This window comes from Mustela nivalis (genome assembly GCF_964662115.1).
Source record: "Mustela nivalis genome assembly, chromosome: 2".
NCBI lineage: Eukaryota > Metazoa > Chordata > Mammalia > Carnivora > Mustelidae > Mustela > Mustela nivalis.
Window position 1 is genome coordinate 185,826,494 of NC_139021.1, and position 23,621 is coordinate 185,850,114.

General features: G+C 60.9%; 1 long non-coding RNA gene across 3 annotated transcripts; it reads right to left on the reverse strand.

Moving 5' to 3' along the window:
• Positions 1 to 7,090: 7,090 nt before the first annotated feature.
• On the reverse strand, positions 7,091 to 11,504 carry LOC309859235. 3 transcript variants are annotated; one of them, XR_014308626.1, is made up of 3 exons: positions 10,778 to 11,504; positions 10,021 to 10,146; positions 7,091 to 7,613 (listed from the first exon to the last, which is right to left on the reverse strand). It is a non-coding gene; the product is annotated as an uncharacterized lncRNA (long non-coding RNA). The 3 variants fall into 3 exon arrangements; XR_014308627.1 differs by having other exon boundaries at positions 10,654 to 11,504; XR_014308628.1 differs by having other exon boundaries at positions 10,021 to 11,504.
• Between the last annotated feature and the right edge of the window lie 12,117 nt (positions 11,505 to 23,621).

Genomic DNA, 23,621 nt, shown 5'->3' on the forward strand with positions numbered 1-23,621 from the left:
AATTCTTTCAGTGTTAGCACAATTTCAGAAAGGGCTATACTTCTCACCTACAGATCAGAAAATGAACAGCCAAAGATGCTTTGTTCTTGAAGAGGTGACAATACTCTGCTTCAAAGAGCTTGGAGTCTCCCATAGAGACTGTACACCAGGCCTTTCGCAGGAGCGTCTGGACAGTGTATGGACTTCTGTTAATGGCCCCGCATTGCTATTGGTTCGTGAATTGTGACAGACGCACGTTACTCATGTAAGATGCTAACAGGAGAAGAAAGGGCATGGGGGACACAGTCCCTCCCCACAGGAGCTCCGCAGTAGTTCCCCAAATCTAAAACAGAAACGTTTATTTGAAAAACACACTGGATAGGAACAACAGCAGATTCCACACTTGGAGAGAAAATTTTAGTGACCGCAAACACTGGAAATAGGAACTTTCCAAATGAAAGACAGAAAAAAAAAAAAAAAGAACCAAAAGTGAACATTCAGCGAATGATCCTAGAACAGCTGGGTATCAGGTTGGGAAAACAAATCCCAGATACCACAGATCTGTCCCACCGTCATATGAAAGAGGAACTTAGGAGGGACCCCAGACCTGAAGGAAGAGCTAAAGCCGTCACACCGCCGTGCGAAAGTCTGTCCGCGCGGACCGGCCAGGACGTCTTGACAGGACACAGAAAGCAGAGCCATAAGGAAAAAACTGAGGAATTGGACTCATCAAAATTTAAAACTTTTATTTCTGAGAACTATTAAAATTAAAAAACAAGCTAACTGGGAGAGAGTGTTACCTGATTATATCTGACAAAGGACTTGCGATCAGAACACAGAAACTCTTCTGCAAGTCCGTAATAAGAACACAAGGAAACAGAACAATTTTTTTTTTTAAGATTTTATTTATTTGACAGAGATCACAAGTAGGCAGAGAGAGAGGAAGGGAAGCAGTCTCCCTGCTGAGCAGAGAGCCCGATGCGGGGCTCGATCCCAGGACCCTGAGATCATGACCTGAGGTGAAGGAAGAGGCTTAACCCACTGAGCCACCCAGGCGCCCCAGAACGATTTTATTTTAACAGAAGAGCGGAACAGGTGCTTCGCAAACAAACACACACAAGCGGTCAGTAAGCATGAGAAAAAACGCTCCACATGTTTGTCTTGAGGGAAATGGATATTAAAAGCACAATGAGACACCACTGTATACCCACCAAGACGGCTCACTACAGGTAAAACTGCAAAACGGTACAGCCGCTTGGAAGTACAATCTGCCGGGTCTTTACAGTGGTAACTATATCCTCGCCATGTAAATTGGTGACCCCACTCCGAGCACGTACCGCGAGATGAAACCCGCACGGGGACGCGCTCACAAGGTTTGCGACAGCTTCACTGGTAACAGCCAAAGCCTGGAACCGGCGCACATCCCCATCAGCCAGCGCAGCGCGGAGGAAACCGGGGTCGACCCGCGGCGCAGAGCCGCACCCGGCAGTGAACGGAGCCGACACCATGCGGGGGAGAGGACCCAGACGGAAACGGCTGCACAGGCAGGACCTCCGGCGTCGGCACGAGGACCAGCAATGGACCGCAAAGAACGCAGGAACTCGGGGAAGGGACGGGACAGCTCTGCGGCGCCGTTGTGGTGACGGCGGTGTGACCCACACGGGTGCCGAAACCCAGCAAACTGCATTCTTCAGTTCGTAAGTTTTATCATAAAAGGCTGATGTAAAGGTTTTGGTCTTGGCATTCCTGACTGAAAACGCTGTAGCACTGTCTCTCCAGCCGCCTCGCTGGACGCTGTCTCCTCTCTCCCGGCCCCGACCTCCACACCTGCTACCGCACTTCCAAATCCTCATACATTCCCTACGTCCGGGTCCTCTGTCTGGTGAGTCCTTCTCTTCGTCCTTCTCCGTCACCCGGCAGAGTCTCCTGTCCTCCGAGACTAGCCCGAAGCATCTGCAAAGCCGGGTCCCCGGGGCTGGCCGGGGGTGGGGGCCCGGCCAGTAGCTCCCACGCCGGTTCCATGGTACCGATTCCTGCCAGTCGGTATGTTCACTTTGAAGGTTAGGATACAGGTCATAAAAGATGAGGTAATTATTAGCAGATCTTTATACCTTTGCACAGAAAAAGATAAAAGGAAATTTATAATCAAAACTCATGCGAAGGTTCAGCCAGGCCACTGCCTCCGAGTTCACCACACAGAGAGGAAAACATGCTTCCACGTCAGCAGTGACTAATTAGGAAACGTGACTCACAAAAGAGAGAGAGGGAGAGACAGAGAAAGACTGTAAGTTCTCCAAAACTGAATCTAACGTAAGATGTTCCAGATATCATGGAGAAAGCCGTAGTAAAAACCATGACTCACTGACCTCAGAAAAGACGTAACAAGTACAGGACGTCCATCGCTGAAGAATGGGAAGACGCAGCTTCGCGGAGATGCCAATTCTCTCCAAATCAGTTTATAAACGCAAAACAACTACAATCAAAACCCCAAAATAGTTTTCTGTGCAACTTGTAAAACGGATTCTAAAATCTATTTGAAAGCTTAAAAGTCCAAGAACAGCCAAGACCATGCTAAAAGAGGAAGGCGTGTCATAATGAGATCACGGAGGCCTGTCTCAAAGTCGAGTCACCCCCTCGTGAGGTGGGAAGGTCCCGGGGCACACAGCTGGGTCATGGAGCAGACGAGAAAGCTCGGGAAAGCGCCTCGGAGCCCCACGCACACACGGACGGCACCTGTCGCACGGTACAGGGAACACTGCAAATCAAAGCAGGGAAATGACCACTCCCCATTCGATAACTAACTCCGAGACACTTGACGTCCCCCACTGGGAAAAATTCTAGATCCCCAGTTCTCCACAAGGACAACCATGAATTCCCAATGTATCAAAGGCCCGATGTTGAGAACCAGATTAGAAAGACATATCCAAGAGCACGCTGAGGAAATGCGGGGAAAGAAAGGAGAAACGCTGACTCGGGAAGGAAAGGACTCATTCTAAATCCATAACAAAGCACAAAATTCGGGTGTAGCAGGACACAGAAACAAATCCAAAACAAGGACGGCACAGGTGAGGAGGAAAACTGCTTGCAACGTGTGTTACCTAGAAATAATCAGTATCTAGGAAACATAATGATTTTCCTACGAATCAATCATAGAAAGAAAGCCCAGGAGACAAAACGCACAAAGGCTGTGATGAGACCGTTCACAGGGACGGCGACCTGAACGTACTGGGGAAATTCAAATTCAAACAGTGAGATGCTCTGGGCGCCTGGCGGCTCAGTCATCAAGCCTCTGCCTTAGGCTCAGGTCATGGTCCCAGGGTCCTGGGATCAAGCCCCGGGTCGGGCTCTCTGCTCAGTGGGGAACCTGCTTCTCCCTCTCCCTCTGCTGCTTTCTTTCTCTCTGCCAAATAAATAAATAAAATCCTTAAAAAGTAGATAATTAAAACAATGAGAGGCTCTTGCACTGCTTCAGATTGGCAGAAACTAAAACCAGTGTCGGTCCCCACGAGGGCTGGGTGGGGGGCTTCAGAGGCGCACATGGGACCTCTGCTCTGGAGGGCATTTTGGGGTCACCCTGTAACGTGGGTGAATGGGAAACAAGCCGTCGTGCGCTCCCACCTTCTACCTGCTCGGGAGGCAGATGCGAGGGGACGGCAGAACGGTGGAGGCCCGTGTGCTGGCAGCCGGGGGGCACTCCGGAAGATTCCGGCCAGGCAACCCTGCGGGCCCTCTGAACGGATCCCAGTGGCCTTCCCGGGGTCTCTTCCTGCGTGAGGTCCTTACGCCCCCTCCCCTGGTGAAGGTGGAGAGGCTGGGACCTTGGGGCCTTGAGTCGTGGCAACACCCAGCCCGCGGCCCCTGCAGAGAATGGAAGCCAAGACAACAGCACCGGATTCCCTTGCGCAAACGGTGCCGGCGCCCTCCGGCGCGGCCACTGTCCCCATGGCCCGTGCGCGGCCACCGTGGGGCTGGGCGGGCACTGCTGGCCCCCCGTGCTGGGCTGGACCTCCCTCCGGCGTGTGTCCACACCAGCGCTGCTCGGCCGAGAGACCCGGACGCAGCCACGCGGCGCCCTCACCCAAACACCCCCTGCCGTGGGCCAAGCAGCAGGTCCCAGAAGGTCACCAGCCGCCCCGGCCCCCCATTCGCTCTCCACAAGGGCAGCGTCGCCCCCTGAGAGGAAGGACTCGTTCTGGGGACGGGAGAGGGAGATGAAAAATCTGATTCCGTGCGGTTTAATCTCTCTCTGGGAGAAATTAATGAATTTCATTAATTTTAATTTAATTAATCAAAATTTTAAATTAATTTTGCTTTGTTTCCCTCCTGCAGGGGGCGGTGACGGGGAAAGGCATAAACACGGCCAGACACGCCGTCTCAAACACACACACGCCCTCCGGTTTTCAGACTCTGTGCCAAGCGCGGCGATAACCACCGCCGGAGCGTGCCTCAGTTTCCCCGGCGGGGAAGGTGTCACAGCTTTGGTCTTGTCTGGTTCTTGGAGGAAGGAAGCCCCGAGGTGAGCAGCACGACGTGTGGAGCGCGGAGCCACAGGCTGCCAGACTTTCTGTGTGCGCCTGCAACGTCCCACAACGTCTTCTTGTAAAATGCGAGGGAAAAAATCCTGAATTCTATCCAGACAAAATAACATGATACCTAGAATTTGTTTTAAAATCCTAAGAAAAAAAGAAGAGAAAAGCGGCGGGTTGGGCGCGAAGCAGCGAGGTGGGCAGAACAGGCGTCCTCTGCTCGTGCGAGACCAGCCGGCCCAGAACGCGGTGGCGTCCCGTAGGAGGTGCCTGTCACCGCGTCTCCGTGACACAGGAATCCGGGAGCAGCCTCACCAGGGCTTCCGGCCCACGTCTGCCACGAGGCCGTCCTGTGCCTGAGGTCGCTTCACAGGAAGGCCTGAGGCCGGCTCCCTGCGGAGCCGCCCGTCATTTGGCAGGTGCTCCTGGCTTGTGCGCAGTGCGAGGCCCAGCCCTGCAGGCAGGGCGCTGACGTGGCCTCCGCCTTCGGAGGGAGGGGTGTCCGCGAATTTGTGCACAGGTGTTTTTTCAGGTTTCACTTTAAAGTAATCTCTCCGCCCAACGTGGGGCTCGAACTCACAACCCCGCATCGAGAGTCGCACACTCTTTGGGCCGCGTCAGCCCAGCGCCCCATGTGGGCATATTTTTAAATTTCCAGAATTTCCCTGCCCTTGACCCCAGAAGGGGGATGATGTCAACCAGAGGCCTGGGGAGGAGGCCCAGATTCCAGCCAAAGCCACGATTCCAGCTCCAGTGGCCGGAACGGTGCATCTTCTCTAGGACATGCGCCCACCTCCCCGGCCATGGGTGAACCAGAACGCTGTCCCTGAGGCACCATCTCTGTCCCCGGTGACGTCCTTGGTTTATTTCAATGAGGTCATTGAAAAGCAAAAAATCATGTTGCAAAACAGTTATTCCTGCAAAATGGGAGCAGGTTCACCTTCCACAAAGGTAGAAATTAAACGGCTGTTCTGTTTCTGTGACGCATGTTAAGCTAGAAGCTCATCACTCTTTCTGCGCTAAAACCGTAAGAATCAGGCTACTAAACTTGAAGACCCCGGTCATTTCTCTTTCACAGTCCCCACGCAAGGGCTCGCCGAGAAGTCCATCTTTCTTAATGCCGTCCCAGAGAAGCCGATGCGGACCAAGGGGACCGGACGGCACATTTCCGCTCCCAAAGCTGGATGAGCCGGTGCCATGGGTGTAGGCCCAGCAGGTGCACGGCGGGGCCGTGGCCGGGGCCACAGTGGACATGCTGGCCGCCTCTGGCTCCCCGACAGGTGAACAGAAGTGGGAAACCACACAGAGGCAGGTTTTTACAGGACATTCCCTGTATTTCTCTGGGGATTACCAAAGTGGTAAAGGTTAGTTGGGGGACACCACAAAGACTCAGAAAAGCCCTGAGAAGAGAGGAACACAGGTCCCCTGTCACTCCTCGTGGGGAGAAAGCTGGTTACAGAGCAAGGACCTTCTGGTGCAGGGCTGGACTCTGGCACAGCCCGTGCTGTCCGCGTGTGCATCCGGGCATCTCCGAGCTGCGGCCTCTGACCCCGAGGATGCACCATCCTCTGTGGGTGTCTGCGACCGGCCACCCCCGCTGTCGCTCCCGCGCCCTCATGTGCCCTCCATGGGCCCCTCTCCCCGATCTCCCGGTGGCCGTTGGGCGGTTGCCGACCGGATCTAGACCTGGGTGAAGCCTGACCCTCCGCCTGGTCTGTGGTCCTGCAGAAAGTGTTGGTGCGGTGCTCACGGTCCGCACGGTCCGCTCCAACGAGCAACTGGAATGCTGCTCACCGGCTTCTAGTTATTAAACCTGACAATTGTTTCTAATTTTTTCACGATTATAAACAGTCTTTTAATTAACTTCCTATGCAAAATCATATCTAATCATTTCCCCGGGACCCACTTCTAGAAGAGAAGCGGCTGGGTCAGAGGCTTTGCACATCTGTGGAGCGAGTGGCCCCCAGAAGCCTGTGCCACGCCAGGTGGCCCTGCGTGCAGCCGGCCCCGGGTTCCGTTCTCGGATGTGTTGTCGTGCTTACAGGTGAGATGAGGTGTCACTTCACTTGGACGCACGTGCGGACCCCTGGGAGGTCAGCCCCCGGAGCTGCGGGATTTGCATGCAGCCTGAGCAGCTGGAGGAAGGTGAGGCCGTGGCCGACCTGTGGCTGACCTCCCCGGCTGCCACCCATGCCCCCCAGCACCTCAGTCCCCGCCTATGGGACATCCAGGAACAACCATGACCAGGGCGGCCAGCTGGCATAGGGGACCCCCAGACTGCCCTCCGCCCTCAACAGTCACCTCTAGCCCAGGGGCCCGCCACCCCGGGGTCCAGTGGACAACCCTGTCCCCTGTATTTGTACTGGATTATTCCCGAGACTAAGGGGCGTCCTGCCGGGAGGCCATGCGGTGTGACTGGCCTGACGTGTCGCAGGTAGAGGTGCCAGGTGCCCGCGAGGGGCAGCTGGATCCCAGAGTGGCCGTCCCCGTGGTCTGCGCCCAAGGGGTCCCGACACGGCCTCTCTCTGGCTACACAGGCAGCCAGTCCTGAAGGCAGCCAGAAACCCCAACACTGAAGACAGAAATGAAAGTCAAAACAATTGCTCTGGGTCTTTATTTATATTCCAGGAAACTGTTTCACATGGAAATGCAGATGATGAACAGGCGCTGATTAAATTGTCCACATGAATATTCATCAAATCACCTGGACTTTGATGTAAATTTTGTTCTTTCTCCCCAACTGTCTCTGAATAACAAAGCTTCCTTCCTTCTCCAAAGAGGGGCGTCCAGCTGATCAGAAAAAGCCAGGCAGGGACTATGAATTCCTGGGGGGAAAGGCTTCGGTAAACCGGGGCCGCGGGCTTCAGGGTCCAGTCTGCCCTCCAACGCCAGAGCAGCTCCAGCTTCAAAGTCTAACTTGCCGCGTCCCAGCCTGCGGCAGCCACGGCAGTAACGACCACTTCCTGTGAGTGGACGTGTGTCCGTGAGCGCGGGAAGGACATCTTCAAGGATTATCTCCTAAACTATACTGCTGGACTCCCCTAGGATAAATGTCAAACCCACGTCCGCCTTTGACCAAACATCTAAAGGGAAAAATTCCTGAAATACCTAAAAAAACACACACACACACACACACACACACAAAAAAAACAAGCTGACCCTTTGAAAGCACCTGGATTTTGAGGCAATGTCGCTGTCTGCGGATGCCTGCTTTGAGGCTTCTGAGTCCCTGGGGAGGGGCTGTGCCCCCTGCAGTGGAGCCCAGGGGACCCAGAGGACCCGGGTGTCACACAGGCTTCTCCCGCCATTCCCGCCCCCGCCGGGCTCACAGCCCCCTTCCCCCGTCCTCCAGAAATCAGCCTTCCTCACCTTCGCTCCCAGGTCTAGGGGAAGAGGGGGAGGAGCGCGGGGCAGAAGGACCCGCAGGGACAAAGGTCATCCCCCCCCACGGGGCTGCGTCCCGCCCCCCCACCCCCTGCACCGTCCCCTCCCCCCCCCCCAGAGGAGGGCACTGGTCTGTGGTGCAGTGAGTCCCCAGCGGACCCACCGGAGAGGCTCCGTCCGTCTGGTCTGAGAAGCCGCGGATGCACACCCCCGCCCCACGCAGGGAGGAAGCAGCGCGATCGCAGCCTCTGCGGGTCCCAGGCCGGTCCTGGGCCTGCCCCTGCTGGACGGACCCAGAATGCAGACCTCTCGGGCCCCAAGGACCGGCCTACCCTCAGGTGGGACACTGGCTGTCACACCTTTTGGTCATAGGTGCCTGACCCTGTCCGCAGCTGCACCCCACCCCTGCACCCCCAAGCTCCTGCCCCCCCCATCTCTCTCCCCCAGCTGCTCCTTCCGGGGGGGGGGGGGAAGCCCCAATTCACACTTGACTGCATATTTAGTTCTCCAGAGAAAAATGGGTCAGTGCGTTGCGAGGTGCGGGCGTGCGGCCCCTGTGTGCCTCCCGGCTTGCTCCCCCGCCCTGCTCCCCCAGCTGACCCCCGACTGTGCTGGGCAAGGCCTCCTGCTGGCAGAGGGCTCCGGCCTCGAACCCTGGGGCCGGACCGGGATCCGCGTGTCCCCACAGACCCAGACCAGGCCCCGCATCAGGCGCAGGGTAGGTGCCAAGTGACTTGTCTTCGCGAGGGGGACGCCGCCCAGTTCAGGACCGACTGTTCCAACTGGAAAGCTAGCGTTTGCCCTGTACAGGCCCCTGTCACTCCGGGCGCGATCCCAACGCAGCTGACGCTGAGTCCCGTCGGCCGTGTGACGCTCGGGGGAGGAGCCGCCAGCGCAGAGGACAATCGCGCAGGGGTCCCCGGAGAACCCAGAGCCGACAAGGACACCCCTCCATCGGCCACGGAGCCTCGGGCAGGAGGACAGCCGTCTGCAGGCTCAGGGCCCAGCTCTCGGCTGTCCCGTCAGAGCCCGGGGCTCCCTTAAACGACAGCAAAGTTCAGAATTGTCTGAAAAGCTGTGAACGATCAACAGAGGCTCACGCAGTGGTGTCATTTCTACTGTGAACCGGCTCGGAGCAGGAGCTGTTCGTGTCCCCCCTGCTCACTCGCTGGAACTCAGCCCAAGGACACGCTGCTGGGAGCGGCCGCCCGTCCGAGGACCCCAGGCGCGAGGGCACGGGGCCCGCATGGGAAGACAGGGCACCACCAGGGAAGAAAAGGTAGCTGTCCCAGAGAAGCGAACGCCCTACTCCCCCGTGTCATGGACGTGGAGAGGCCAGGCCTGTCCACCTCCTGGAATCACGGAGCCCAGGGCACCCAGGATGTGGCCGGAACTCCGCAGATGGCGGCTCTGGGACAGGAGATCTGGGAAGGCGCCCACCCGGGGATCTGCCGCCCCACCACCAAGGAGGAGCCATTCCCAGGTCCCAGCAGCGTCCTGCGTCCTGGTGACTGTCCCCTCGGGGCTGGTGCAACTGTCTACCTGCCCAGGGCCCAAGGTTGCTCACAGCACCTGGGCCTTTCCCCATGTCCTGAGCCTGAAGAAGCCTGCCCCGGGCGCACAAGGTGGGGAGGCGGGCCCACAGGACAGGGCAAAGGCCAGTGACCCCCCAAGCCCCAGCCCACCCCAGTAGGGACACCCACCCCCACCCCACAGCACCCCAGCACAACATACGCTCACTCTCACAGGCATTCGTTCACTCCCTGGGGGCCCCTGGACGCCCGCTGGGCCCTGGGCAGCAGAATCCCGCAGCTCGTGGTGACCTGTCCTGACAGCTGCAGAGCCGGGACCTCGCCCCTTCTCGCCGGCTGAGCCGAACTAAGCCCCCATGGAGCTCCATCTGCCCAGACCACAGTCTCCATGGCCAGGTTCTCCCAGGAAACGGCTCTGCCCCTGCTTCTTTCCCAGGGGTCTGACCCCCAGCAGGGCCCCCTGCCCGTGGGCGTGTGAAGGAGGCAAGCACCAGCAGAGCTTCTGGCAGCTTCCATAGACGAGGAGGACCCTGTCTTGCCAGGGGGCCGCTCTGTCCCAAAGCAGACTTGCTAATCTTGACCCAAGTCCCCTTTCCTACCTAAAATGACAGCTAAGCTTCGAAGCCGGGGGCACAGGCAAACGCTTTGGAAAACAGCCTCCTCAACCCCAGGGACGGCACTCGGGCTCCCGCGCAGGCAGCTTGGGGCACGGGGAAGCTGGACCCCTGAGAGAGAGAGACAAGGTCACCAGGCCTCAGGGCTTGGACCTATTTTGGGGGGGACACGCATCTCCCCACTAGGGGGACCCCATCCATCACCCATGCTGGCCACCGCAGAGGTCCCGGGGCCCCTGGCGCGTCCCTGACCACGTGGCCAGGCTGGATGTGTCATTCCCATGAAGGTTTCTCTTTCAACAACCCGTCGGCACGCGGGCCACCGGCGCTGGTCTCCAGGACTCCGTCTTCGGCACCTTTACCGTGAACTCCCGGCCTACCCCTCCCCCACTGGAAAACGTCCTCCTTGAAGGGACGGGTCCTCTGCTGGGGCCCTGCCCATCCCCGTCCCTGCAGGCAAAGGGCCGCGAGCATTCAGTCATTAATGGCACGTGTCCTCCCCCAGGGAGGAGGAGGTGTCCCCACAGAGGAGCCATGAAGATGTCTGTGGGAGAGGAGCCCACTCTGCCGTGCGCTGGGGACCCGGCGGCCGGGTCTGTCACCAGGGCGGTGAGTCACCTGGGGACCTGGGTTCTGCTGACAAGAAAAGCTTCATTCGCCCGACACTATGGCTCTTTGTGCACGCCGGACACACGGACGGCATTCAGTGCCGCATCCCTGCAGGCAGCGTGCCGAGCCTCACCACTGCAGCCCTGCGCTCAGACCTCAGGACAGAGCGGGCCTCCAGGAAAGGCCGTCCTCTCTCCATCGCCAAGCAGTCCTGCGACAGTGGCTGGCGTCCGACGACTCCCCTGGGTGCGGACGCTGGCTCCCTGCAGGCGGTGTCAGACCTCAGGGGTTAAGGGCTCGGTCCCACCAGGCAGCCCCTCCCCGACGTCAGACCCCAGCCGCATCTGTGTCTTCGATGCCGCTGAGACGGAGGTGCCCATGACCCCCTGCTGGGTTTGGTGGCTCGCTGGAGCGGCTCCGAGAACTCGGGAATGTAGAGGGGCCGCCGAGGAGGAGGGTGCAGGGCGAGGTGTGGAAGGAGCGCCGGACCCGGTCTGGGCACCCCCTTCCAGCACCCCACGTGTTCCGGAACCGGCAAGGACCCAGAGTCCCACAGTTGGGGGATTGTGTGCAGCTTCATGACCCCAGCCTGATGCACCACCAAGGCCCACCCCCCTCCCAGAGAATGGGGTCCAGAGCTCCAAGCTTCCATTCCTGGCCGGGCCCCTCTGCTGAGCCCCCCAAGAGCCGTGTAAGGGCCTCACCGGAAGGACCACGATCATAATGCCTGCAAGTTCCACGGGACGCGGGGCCCAGCACCAGGGACTGGGGGCAGAGGCCAACAGATTGGTTTTCCTGTCACCACTCACCCACTTTGCGCTCTTCGTAAAGCCCATTCCCTGACCCCGCCGACCCCCAGCGCCCCCGCACCTGCTCACCCCCTCTACAAAGACAAGTGGGGTCATGTCCACTCTTCTGTCACGTTGTCACTGGTTAAAATCTAAGTAGGTCCCTCTCTGGTGACCTTTGATAACTTGGCTTTCCCTGTGTCACAAGCACGGCCGCCGAGCACCGTCTCACGCCCTCACCGAAAGCCGGACAGATGCATCCGCCACCAGGATGTGTGGTCTGGGGCGGGAGGAGCTCCAGGTCTCACTCTCTGACCCAGAAGCCTCACCGGCTGGGCTTTCATGCTCCCTAGGGCCTCTGCACATCAGAAGAGCTGGAAGCCGGGTCTCTGATAGAGAAGAAAACCAGTGGTCTGCGTGGCTTCCTCCTGACAGGGAGGGGCTGGAGCCCATGCCCGGCCTCCCCCACCGCCCCGGCCGCCCAGCAGGGGAGGCAGGAGTGACCTCCCACGCGCTTACGAGGCGGGCACCTGGAGGACAGCGCCTCAGGATAAAAAGGCAGCGTGGCTGCCATGCGCTCAGGTAGGTGTGGACCGGCTTCCCGGGGTTCCTCCCACACCGTGGTCGGAGGCACTGACCAAGGCACAGACAGTCTCCAGGAGGGACGAAGGCAGGTGCTGAGAGAGACAGCACGTGAGCCATCAGAGCAGAAAGGCGTCTGGCCAGAGGTCATGTCTGGTCCCTGCTGCGGCCAAGGGCCAACTCGGAGGGATTCTGCTACCGGGGCTCTGGACAGCGGCGGCTCGGCACTGACTGCGGGCACTGACCACGGCCGCACGTGGCTGGGCGACGGGCCCCCAGCCCCAGGCTGTGCCCTGTGCTCCACCAGCCATGCTAAGCTGCGGGGCTGAAAGGAATCAAAGAGAAGGTAAGGTCATCACGACCTGTCAAGGGTGAGGCAGGACAGATGGACCCGTCACGTACAGACGGGCCCACTCAGCCAGGTACCGCAGCTGTCCGAGAGGACAGTTCGAGCTCTGTCCTTGGAGAGGGGCAGGGAAGCCGTGAGCGCGGAGGTTCGGGCGGGGCGGCCCTGCCCACCTCACGGGAGTCCAAGCCCCTGCACTGAGGAGCTTGCAACATTCACCCCGTGGCATCCGTCGGCTCTTTATTTTGAAATGTCATTTCTCTGAAGTCGTGGTTATTAGAGTCCTGGTTATGAAGAATCACCCCCACCTTCAGCAAGGCCTACAGAAGCGATGTATTTAAGTCATTAGAATCGTGAGTGACACGACCGCCCTGAGTCAAACTCCCAGTGTGGACCTCCTGGGTTTCCCCGAGGCGGGGCCCCTTTGGCAGACACTGTCCACACCCACCACGTGCTGCAGGAGCCCGTGGCTGGCGTGGCCTCCCTGGAAACCCAGAGTCTCTACCAGAGTCGATGTCCCGAGCCACCCTCAAACGCCACCGGGGGCAGCCGTTGGGACCGGCCCCTCCCTCCTGGGGACCTGCCGGCTTGGAGCCACAGATCCTGCCGCTGAAATTCCCGTGGGACCCCCGCCTGCTCTCCGGCAAGTGCCTTTCTCCAGCTCCGTCCCCACGCCCGGCTCATTTCCCGGATCAGCGCCCGGACAGTGACCAGCTCTCCGATCCGGCGGCAAACCCGCTGCTACTGACCCCCGCACACCCTCAGCACATCTCGCCGCGTTGCGCGCCTGACCTGGGTTTGGAGCAGAGACTTCCTGCAGGAAGTGACCTTGAGACGGAGAACGATGAGGAAGGCACGGAAGGCTCTGAAGTGCCCTTTCTCCTGCTGCCGAAGAAGCCGCCTGCTGCGGCCCAGCTCGAGGGCAATGAGGCAGCCACGCCGGGACAGCCGGGACACGGACCGCAGTCGGCCGGGACAGAACTGCGCCGCTACCGTGCGGGTGTTCTGCAGCCGGAATCCGCTCATGGAGAGGGCCAAGGAGACATTAGAACGGGATGGGCCAGCGGACAGGATGGGGACGCCTCGGGGTGGGGGTCCATGGAGGTCATGGCGTGGGGTTCCCCAGAGAGCAGGGGGGCTTAAGGTGGGGTTGTGGCGGCAGAGCCAGACGGACGTACACAGAGAGGAACGGTCTCTGGGCAGCTTCCGTCCCTGACAGCTGCAGAGAAGACGAAGCAGCTCGGAGCCCGGGGGAGGCCCCAGGGGGCAGAGAAACTCCTGCTGGATGGAAAACACTCTGGAAACGGAAGGAGTGAAAAGACTCATCAGAGACGTTCTCCGAGCCGCAGACTGGGGGACGGATGTGGACTCCAGCAAGGCGGAGGACGGGCGGCGTGGCGGAGGACGGGCAGGGGTGCTACCCACAGCGGCCGGGACCCCTGGCTGGACGGCGAGGCTGGACGGCCTCGCACTGAGCCCACGCGTGAGGGTCTGGCTCTGCGAACGGAGCCCAGAAGCCTGCCCGTGGCTTCCTGACAGCCACACCTCTCTGTCCGCCTTCTCTCTCTCCCCACTGGGTGCCCTCTCTCTCTCTCTCTCTCTCTCTCTCTCTCTCTCTCGGAAACTCCCTCTTGAGGCAGAAACTCGGAGCGTGGAGGGAGCAGACCCGTTGAATGCAGAGGGAACGGTGTGCCGTCTGGAGGGAACAGCACAGGCAAAACCCAGGAGGGAGAGCCTGGCGGGTGAGGAGCAGCATCATAGGAGGGTGACCCGAGGGCACAGGTGAGCAGAACCGGGTCTGCCGGGCTCTCCGCCCGCTCAGGGGCTGACTGTGCAGCCTCGCTCTCATGCGCTCCGGAAACCGCAGAGAAGGCGGTGGGGATGAGCCGATGGTGAGTCGCCTGCCCACGGGCGGCCCGCGTGCGGGAGTGACGGCAGGCAGGTCCTGAGAACACAGGTCTCCGGGAGATTCCAGGGCAGGGTGGGGGCGCTCGGGGCGCAGCTGCCCAAAGGTCTAAACCCCAAACCCACAGGGACACCCCAGGATGTGCCACGCTCTGTGGAAGACCAGGAGCCCCCACGGACGATCTTCCGGTGGCACGTGTTGGCGTGGCACGTATGGGACGGAGGCCAGCGATCACGCCCAACCCTCACGCCCGGGGTTCCTGTGGGGCAGGGCCAGCGTCAGGCCAACACCTCCGTCCAGCAGCCTTCGGGAAGCACCTCCCTTGAAAGGACCAAAGCGGATTCCTCTGCGCCGGGTTAAATGTGTGCGGGGGCTCCACGTGCTGACCGTGTCCTCACAGGCCGCACGCTGCCACAGCAGAGCCCGCGGTGTGGGTGTGAAGCCGGTGCTCCCGCTGAAGTGACCTGCGCGACCGGCCGGTCCAGAGAACAGAGACGGGCCTGGGCCTGGTCCCGAAACTCCTGGTCTCCTGGAGCTCCCGCGGGTTTTCTCGGAGACGTTTCTCTGAACGTCCACACATGGCCAGTGTGTGAGCCAAGCTGCCCCAAGGAGAAATGTCCACTGACACGGAGTGACCTTGGGGGGCTGCACCCCCGTCCGCACCGCGAGGCTCTGCAAACACATCTCCAGCCAGGCAGGGCCCTGCTGTGGTGCCCGACCTCGGCCCGGCAGGCAGAGCCCGCCGTGGTGCTGACTCCCCGCCTCGCCGACAAGCGCTAACAGGTGCTGGGGCGTGGGGTGTGGCTGCTCCCTCCTCGGCTCTCTGCTGAACCAGGCCCAGCCGGTCCCCGCGTCTCTGTCCACAGCAAGGGAAGGACGTCCTCTCACTACGTCCACATGCAAGACAAAAGAGCTCAGAGGCCATGGCCACCCGTCGGCTGCAGCGGGCAGAGACACCCCCAAACAGGGGCTTCTCCCCCAGGCCCCCTCTGCTTCTGCAGACCCCCGCCTTTCTCCCAACAGGTAATGTTTCCGTTGGTCTCACGTTTGCACCACTTACAGACGCTCCTGCTCCGGAGCTCTGCCAACCCCGGGAACCTCCGTCTGTCAGGAGCTCTGCCAACCCCGGGAACCTCCGTCTGTGTTCGGGCCACCGCCAGGCCGGCGGGGGAAATGCACCTGGAAAAGCCAAGGCCAGACCAGCCTGAGGACACCTGCAGCCCTACTGCCTTCCCTGAAGTCCCTGGTGAGGCACCACAGGATCCGTGGGGACCAGATCGTGCACGTGGTGACCGCAGCCAGGGCTCTCGGCCACAAGCCCAGACGCGCCCTGAATGTCACACTGCTTCGTTTCTCCACGAGACTCCCAGGCGATCCCCCGGCGCAGAGGGGCATCGATGTCGGTCCTTTTTGGGGTCCCCCACTGATCATCCCGCAGACGGAAGCAGAAGAGAGGTCAGCCAGCCCTTCCCCAACTGGAGACCCCAAAGGACCCACTGCCGGCACGTGAATGGGAGGTGCTGGGCGTGTCAGGCCCAGAATCTCCAGGCCAGCGCCCGGCCCCGCACGTGGCCACACATCCGCGCTCCTGGGTGCTGAAGTTGCCGGAGCGCAGGCAGCCGGAGAGCGGCTGCAGGCGGGTCAACCAGACCCGGGGAAAGTCCCCCAGGGTGTGACCCCTGCAGCACAGTTTGGGGTTTTCTGCAAAGTGAAATAGACACGGCCCCCGACCCAGCCACCCCGCTCGAAAGACCAGTGTCCATGCACACCTACAGCTCTAGTCCTAATGCCCAGACCAGAAAGAACCCAAGTTCTTAAGCAAGCAAACGGAGGAAAGCAGTCGGTCCCCACCGCGGACAGCTCACGGCCAGGACAGCGGGTCAAGCCAGCGACTCACGGCCGCGGGGACGGTTCTCCAAGGTAGGGCACTGCGCCGGCCATAAGTCCACCCCTCCTGCGGGCCACCCGGGGCAGATGCCCAGGAAAGTAGACCCCCTGCCGCGCTGCAGCCTCGGGGCACCCATGAGGGGTCAGGCCTGAGGGCACAGGCTAAACCCTGGTCCTCCTCAAAATTCTCCAGACTCTCACCTAAAGGAGACACGACGTTCACTGTACGTGACTTTGAACCAGAACGCACTCTCTAGAAAGAACAATGCAAACTAAAGGGTGAGTACGAACAACGTCCACCGCCCACACTCACGGCGCCCTCCCAGGCCCGGGCCGGTCATCGTGGGGCCGGCTCTGCTCCTCTGCTGAGGCAGAGACGCGTCCGGTCTCCCCGCGGCCCACCTCCGACCCGGTGCTGGCACAACCACCTCCCACCTCATTCCTCCTTCAGCCGAGTCCCTCGGCACAGGGCCATGCGGCCTTCTCTGTCGCCCACAGACAAGGCTGGTCACCCCTGGTCTGATGTCCAGGTCGCCCTGGGGGTGTTCTGCTCCTCTGACCACCACGTGCCCCAGCCGATGCCCGGGAATCCACTTCCCACCCAGCACGGGCCACCTGGGATCGCCGCAGCCGGCCCCGGGACTGTGGCCCTCCTCCAGGAACGGCCAGTCCGTGCAAAGGCGAGACAATGTCTGCAGAGACACTTCCCAGGAGAGACGCCGCGACCTCTGGTCACCCTGGAATGGTTCTGGGCACCGGAATTGTGGTGCTGGAAAGGCCAACCCCAGAGACACGGGCCGTGGGACAGGCCGGTGCGCGCAGCGCTGGGTGGCGCAGGCTCGGAGCCACGGACCACGGGCGCCAGTCTGAGCCGTCGGAGGTGTGAGCCCGGGGAAGCGAGCGGCAGAACGCGTAATACGCTACGGCCGGCCCCGGGACTCTAGAGAAACACGAAATAAATCTAAATGCTGCTTAGGAATACATGCATATCATTAGAAGAATTTTTTACACATGCCCAGGAAAGAAAAGCCGCCAACTCGGAATACTGGCCCCTCCGGGAAGGGGGGTATGGAGTTGGGGGCTCCCGGGGAGCCTCGTTGAGTTCGTCATGTTTCTTTCTTAAGATGAGTGGTGGGTTGTGGTGTTTGGTCCATTATCCTCTGTTTTTATAAGCAAAAGAGCAAAGCACAGAACAGTAAGTAACTCGCTCCTGTGCGCCCGCTTCGGTAAAGGAGCCGTGTACAGACTGACAGGCCTTTGGATGGTTCCAGGAAGGGTGGCAGGGAGGCCGCTGCTGGGGGCGGAGGGAGGGGTGCAGGCAGGAGGGGCAGGGAGGGGCTGGGGCGGGGTGGGAGGTCCCAGTGCAGGAGAAGGTGGGCGGGAAGGCAGGGCCCAGGGCTGGAGGGGTAGCAGGGGTGGAGGGGGAGGGGTGCCGGAGAGGGGGCGGGGGGAGGGCAGGTGGGGGGGGGGGTTAATTTCCTGCTGTGCCCGATTGCACTGGGGCCCCTTACCCTGGGCAATATTGCACCTTCAGCTGATAAAAAGGACGTAAATGCCTTAAAAGGAGGCGGTGGAGGAAGACCCCGGCCCACGGCCCACGTGTGCTCCCGCTCCTCCCCACGTGTGCTCCCGCTCCTCCCCACGTGTGCTCCCGCTCCTCCCGCTTCACAAGCAGACTCCCCGCAGCACTCTCCAGCCCACCCTGCTGGCCACACCGCACCCGCCGCCTCCCCGGCCACCACACTGGCTCCCCCTGGCCCCAGCCCGGCCCTTCTGCTCCTGGGCGCGGGCCTCCTCCCCGGAGCCCTCCCGGCGGCCTGCGCTCGCTCCGCCGCTCTGTCCTCCCTGCGGAGGCTCTCCCGGGGTCTCTCCAGGATTCTGCTCACCTGCCCCCGCCCTGGCCCTGCGGCCACACAGAACGGATCTTTCTCTGGGCTCCGAGGCAGGAAGTCCTCCATGGGGGTGTCACAGGGCCGGCTTGCCCAAGGCCTCTCCCACCCGTGAACAGGGCCACCTTCTGCGGAGTGTCCAGGCCTCCGCTCTGTGCCACATATCCCCACTGTCGCTTCCTCTTCTTGTAAGAGCACCAGCCGCCCGGATCGGGGCCTCCCCTTCTGACGTCAGGCTACCTGCGGGGCTGTGCGTGGGCCCTGACCCAAACCCCCACCCGCAGCCCCGGCCACCCGGGGGGACGGCGCTTGCCCCTCTCCCCAGCAACCCCCCACAGCTCCCCAGCATCCATGTGTCCCCATCATACTGGAGATGTCCTTGTCCTTTCTCTCATTCTGCATGTGCCCTGAGAGGGGCCTCGGGCCTCGGGCAGGCTCCAGCGGAAGAGCGAGAACCCTGGGAGTGACCCCAGCAGAAGGCCTTCTGTCGGGGTCTGGGATCCCCGAGCCTCAAGGCCGGCTGCACAAAACAGTTTCTACCCCGATGCAGGGGCTGGGGGGGCCTCTCAGGACCTCTCAGGAGCTCGGAGGATGGGTCCCAAGAGCTGGGGAGGGTGAGGCTGGTTGTGGGGGACCCTCTGCACCTTCTGGGGAGACATGGTGTGGGGGGACAAGAAGCAGCAGGACGGGGAGAGCCCCTCCCACACCCCACGTGACCCGCCAGCCGCTCTGGCCGCAGGAAATGCCTTGTCCGAGCCCTGGCCCTGCATCAGGGGGCCCAGCTGCGGGATCCAGGACGCGCGGCCAGCACCTGTGACCTGTCCCTGTGTTCTGTGTCGCCTGTGTTCATGCAAGCTGCCCGTAAGCCCCTGCGTGGGCGGGGAAGGTGGGCACGGGGCTCCCCCAGAACTCAGACGCCCCGGTCCCTTCCCCGTCCTGCCCTCTCTCACCCTCCCAGGGAGCAGGCCTCCCCTCCCCCCAGCACCCCTGCTAGAGGCCTCTGGGTCTGGCTGGAGCCAAGCAGGTGACTCCAGATGGGGCTCGTCAGCAAGGGCAGCTGAGGACGCCTGCCTTGCTCGCCCCCCCAGACCCCCTGGACCTCTCCTCCATGGCCACAGGTGCTCCAGGAGAAAGCAACCCCGTGCCCCACCCGTGAGCCACCACCAACTGCCCCGACCTCTCCAGCACGAGCTTCAGCCAAGAAGAAATGACTCAGAAGAGTGTGGAAGATCTGACCCTAACCTTTGGAGCAGTTTGCATTATATATGATTTGAGAATTTCCTAAATAAAAGATTAATTTGATTCTTTTAAAACAAATAAAATGCAGGTGGGCGGTAGCCGGGAAAGGTCATCCGTGGTGCAGACGGAGGCTCCCAGGACACAGCCCCAGCCCAGCTAGGACAGCGGCGAGGACAGCAGTCAGCCTGCGTCTCAGGCACAAGCACCACGCTTCGTTGGCCGCGTCAGCTCCCGCCTGCGGAGAGGCAGCAGCCGTCCGCTCCCTTCTTTCTGAGACGGTTCCCTGACTGGCAGGGGACCCTGCATGAGAGCGGGACCCCCCCGGCCCCCTGCACTGCCGTGGCTGGGAGATGGACCCCATATGAGATTTATCAGAGGACGTGCCGGGGGAAACAGGAAGGGAGGCCGAGTGGACTGGCCGGCGGACGGTGGGCAGGGCCGGGCCTCAGGAGAGGAGGCGGGGGAAGGAGAGCTGGCGGGGGCAGAAGCCTGAGACCTCAGGGTGCAAAGCAGCTGTGAGGAGCCCCGCGCCCTCAGCCACCCCTCAGCCCCGTGCCCCGCCTAGCCCCAGGCCCGACGCGACGGCACCTGTTGGCCCTGCTGCCGCAGCTCTCAGGCCCAGTCAGGAGGGGAGGCTCCCACGAGGGCAGGACGGGGCAGAAAGGCTAGGCGGTTCCTTTATAGGAGCCCGACGCACGAGCCCGACCTTCGGCAGGAGAGCGTCCCAGTTCCCCCATTAATGCCTCCAAGCCCACCGCAGCCGGAGAAGCAGCGAGGTCCCCGGGCTGCAGCAGATGGACCCCAGCACGGACTTGCTCGGAGCACTTTGGGAGGGGGGTGGGGTGCCCTAAGTGGCCCAGGGGTGGGACTGGCTGCCCAGACAGGAGGGTCCCACCGAGGCTGCCTCCCGTGCTGACATGGGCCTCCCCGGGGGACCTGAGCAGCCTTCACTGTATGCACGAGGCAGGCCCTGCCTCTCCGAAGCAGAGTCCACCGCACCTGCCAGCAAGCACCCGGGACAGCAGGGCGGTTCATGGAAGCGCAGCCCAGCAGCCCCACAGGGAAGGAGGGACGATCTCTGTGTGACTCTGCTCCTGGCTCCCCGGCACCTGGGCCGGTTCATCGGGAATGACGCCTTCATGAAGCCTTTCCAGGGGTCTCCGGACAGAGATGGCAGAGCCACCATCTGCCCCTGCAAATGCTCCTACTGCCCCAGAAGTTACCAAGACGCCTCCACACTCATGGACGCCTGAATGGCTATTACAACCCCCCAGAGACAGGCCTCTCTCTGGGACACTGGGACGCCCAGCCTCGCAGAAGCCATGCCCAGAGGACAACCGGTGGCTCACAGAGATGTGGGAGCTGGCCCCGCCTGTGCCACCGAGGAGGGACCCAAGTGCCACATCTCACAGGACAGAGTCCCGGGCACCCCGAATGGAGGATCTGGCCTCTGTGCCCGACGCAGCCCTGTCAGTCCCCATGGCTGAGACGCCTCCAGCCCCACGGCCCCTGGCATTCCTGGACCTGCTTGGCCTTGCCGGGGCCCTTCTGACATGAGGACTGGGCCAGGAACCGGGGGACGGGGTGGCTTCTCAGAGAACCCGGCCCAGAAGAATGTGGACTGGACTGCGTGGCCCCTGTGTGCGCTGGGGTCCCCACTCCTGTCCGCTGCAGCGGCTGACCTCATTGGCCACAGACCCCTGAGATGGTGTGGAACCAGGGCGGCTGTGACCTTGGGCATCGACCCTCGCTGCTGAGCCTTCACACTACAAGCATGTGGCTCACATCATGACCCACGAACCACCATGTTCGCGTTTGCTGAGCAAGTCCAGGGCCCACCCAAGGGCCTCCCGGGGGGGCAGGTGCCACTTCACTGAGGGGCCTCTGACCACAGCCTCCCCGAGCGTGCCCAGGGCCGGGGTGTGCCCAGCACTTGTCCTGCGCCCTGTTGCTGACCGGCCTAGAGACGGGTCCCCGTGCCCTTCTGGGGCTGAGGGAACTCGGGGCTGCCACAGCCGCCCGCGGCCCAAGCCTGCCCCCATCACCGGGGTTCTGTCCGGGCCCAGGGCCTCAGGGATGGGCAAGACATGGGGACGCCGTCCACCCCGAGAGCTCCCGGCCCCGGACCGGGACACTCACCGGGCAAGAGCGCAGGCCGGACGCCGGAGACAGGTTTTCCATGCGGCTCTGAGAACGTGTCAGCCTCCCTCCTGCTCACGGCTTCACCTCAGAATCGAAGGACACCCCCACCTTCAGGGGCAGAGCCCTGTGAATCAGGGACACGGCGTCACTCTAAAAGCTGCAGAAAACCCATTCTGGCAATCCTCGGGCTATCTGCGTTTAAATACAGTAAAATCCCTTGTATTTGGTGCACAATTCTCTAAATTTAGACAAATGCATAATATTACATCACCAACGACACAGGGTACAGAACAGCTCCATCACCCCCAAAACATCACTCCTCCTGGCCCCCGTGGTCAGCGCCTCCCGCCACGCCAACCCCCCACCATCGCTCATCTGTTCCCGGTCCTCACGGATCTGCCTTCCCTAGAACATGAGACAGGCTGGGCGTATTATTGTAAGTGACGTCACCTTCACTAGGAGTAATGCCTGTGACAGTCATTCACGCCGGATGCACCGCTGGTTCGCTCCGTTTCCGTCGCAGAGGAAGATCCCGCTGTCCGAGGATGTCTGTTTTCCTGCGGGGGGTAATTGTGTTAACTCCCACTGGGAACAGTCGTGAGTAAAGCTGCAGTAGTCGTTCCCGGACGTGTTCGTGCTAACGTGAGTTTTCCCTTCCCTCGGGTAAAGGCCCGGTAGTGGGATCGTCGGACCAAGTCAAAGTGGGTTTCTCCGCATGAGAAACCCCAGGCTGGTTTCAGGGCGTCTGCCGCACCGTCCACAGCCCCAGCAGCGGATGAGCGTTGCAGCAGCTCCGCGTCCCGTCAGCACAGGGTCCCGTCCTCGGAGTCTTCGTCGTGGGGGTGCGGGGTCTGCCCCTCCCGTGTCCCTGCTGACCAGCCGAGCTGAGCACCGCTTCCTGGGCGGGTTCGCCGTCGGCGTGCCGCTGTGGTGCGGGGCTGGTCGGGTTCCCCGTCTGTTGTTTAAATCGGGTTTTCATCTTCCTGTGGCCGAGTCTTGGTGTTTCTCACACACTCGGCTCACCATCCCTTCGGTGAATAACTACGTGATTTCCAATCTCTCGGCAATCCATCTGAGAAGCAGAATTCTGAATGGTGATGAAATAGTATGAATTTTTACGACTCTTGCTTTCAGGGTCGTATCGAAGAACTGTCGCCCAACCCAAGTTCACAAAAATTCTCTCCCACATTGCTCTGGGGCCTGCCTCGCTGCGGCTTCACGTCCGGGTCTGCCGCGCGCTCCGGCCGGTTTCGTGGGCGCGCAGACCGGGAAGAGTCTCGCTTCTTGTCTTCTGTGCATCTGGAGAGCCACTTGTCCGGCACCATTCCCCGACGCGGGGGGCCGTGACAGCCTTCACACTCAGAGGGACCAGGATCCCCAGGCACATGGGGACGTTCGAGGACAGTGCTCGGTCCAGAGTACCTTTAAACCCCACCTTCTCCGTGTCCCAGAAGTCTGCATGGCAGGCGGGGTCCGTGCAGAGGTCCCAGAGGGTCTCTGCAGCGCCGCAGGCTTCGGGGGGTTCGGAGGAAGACCATCTTCTGCCCAGTCTTGGCCGCTGCCCGAGGACGGCAGGAAGGACCGTCCTTGGAGGCACAGGGCAGCCCCCAAGTCCCTCCTGGGGGCAAGTACAGGGCTTGTGCCCCCAGATAAACCCGCATATAAGCACATCTAGAGCTTTATAAACCTGAGGCCTCATTGTTTGTTTCCAGACAGCCGTATTTAGAGAATCTTTACTTGGAAATTTTTTATTAATAATTGATTAGGTGATTACTTTTCACTCGGCCCACTCAGGACATTATTTGCTTCATGCATAGCACAATTGGTTTTATAAACAGAGCATATTTAAACATAATTTGACAACAGTGATGGCTTATTTGATGTTATCCTTTAAAATTATGTTTATCAAGCCTCTATGCTTGGCATTGGCAACAGCCACGGCTGAACAAAGCCATCGTGAGTCCGGCCAGCCTCAGTCTCCCAGAGCTGCATGCCCGCTCCTGCGGGGGAGGGATTAACACGCAGGGCTGGGTGCCAGACTCTGTCCTCGCCCCGCATCCACCCTGCCCTGCCTGAGGGCCTGGACGTTCCTGCGCACCTGAGCGTGGACTGCACGCCCCTCTCCAGCTCACCCCACCAGCACACGGGGGCGCGGGAGCTAGAGGCCGCATTCCAAGGAAAACTGTGTGTCCAGAGGG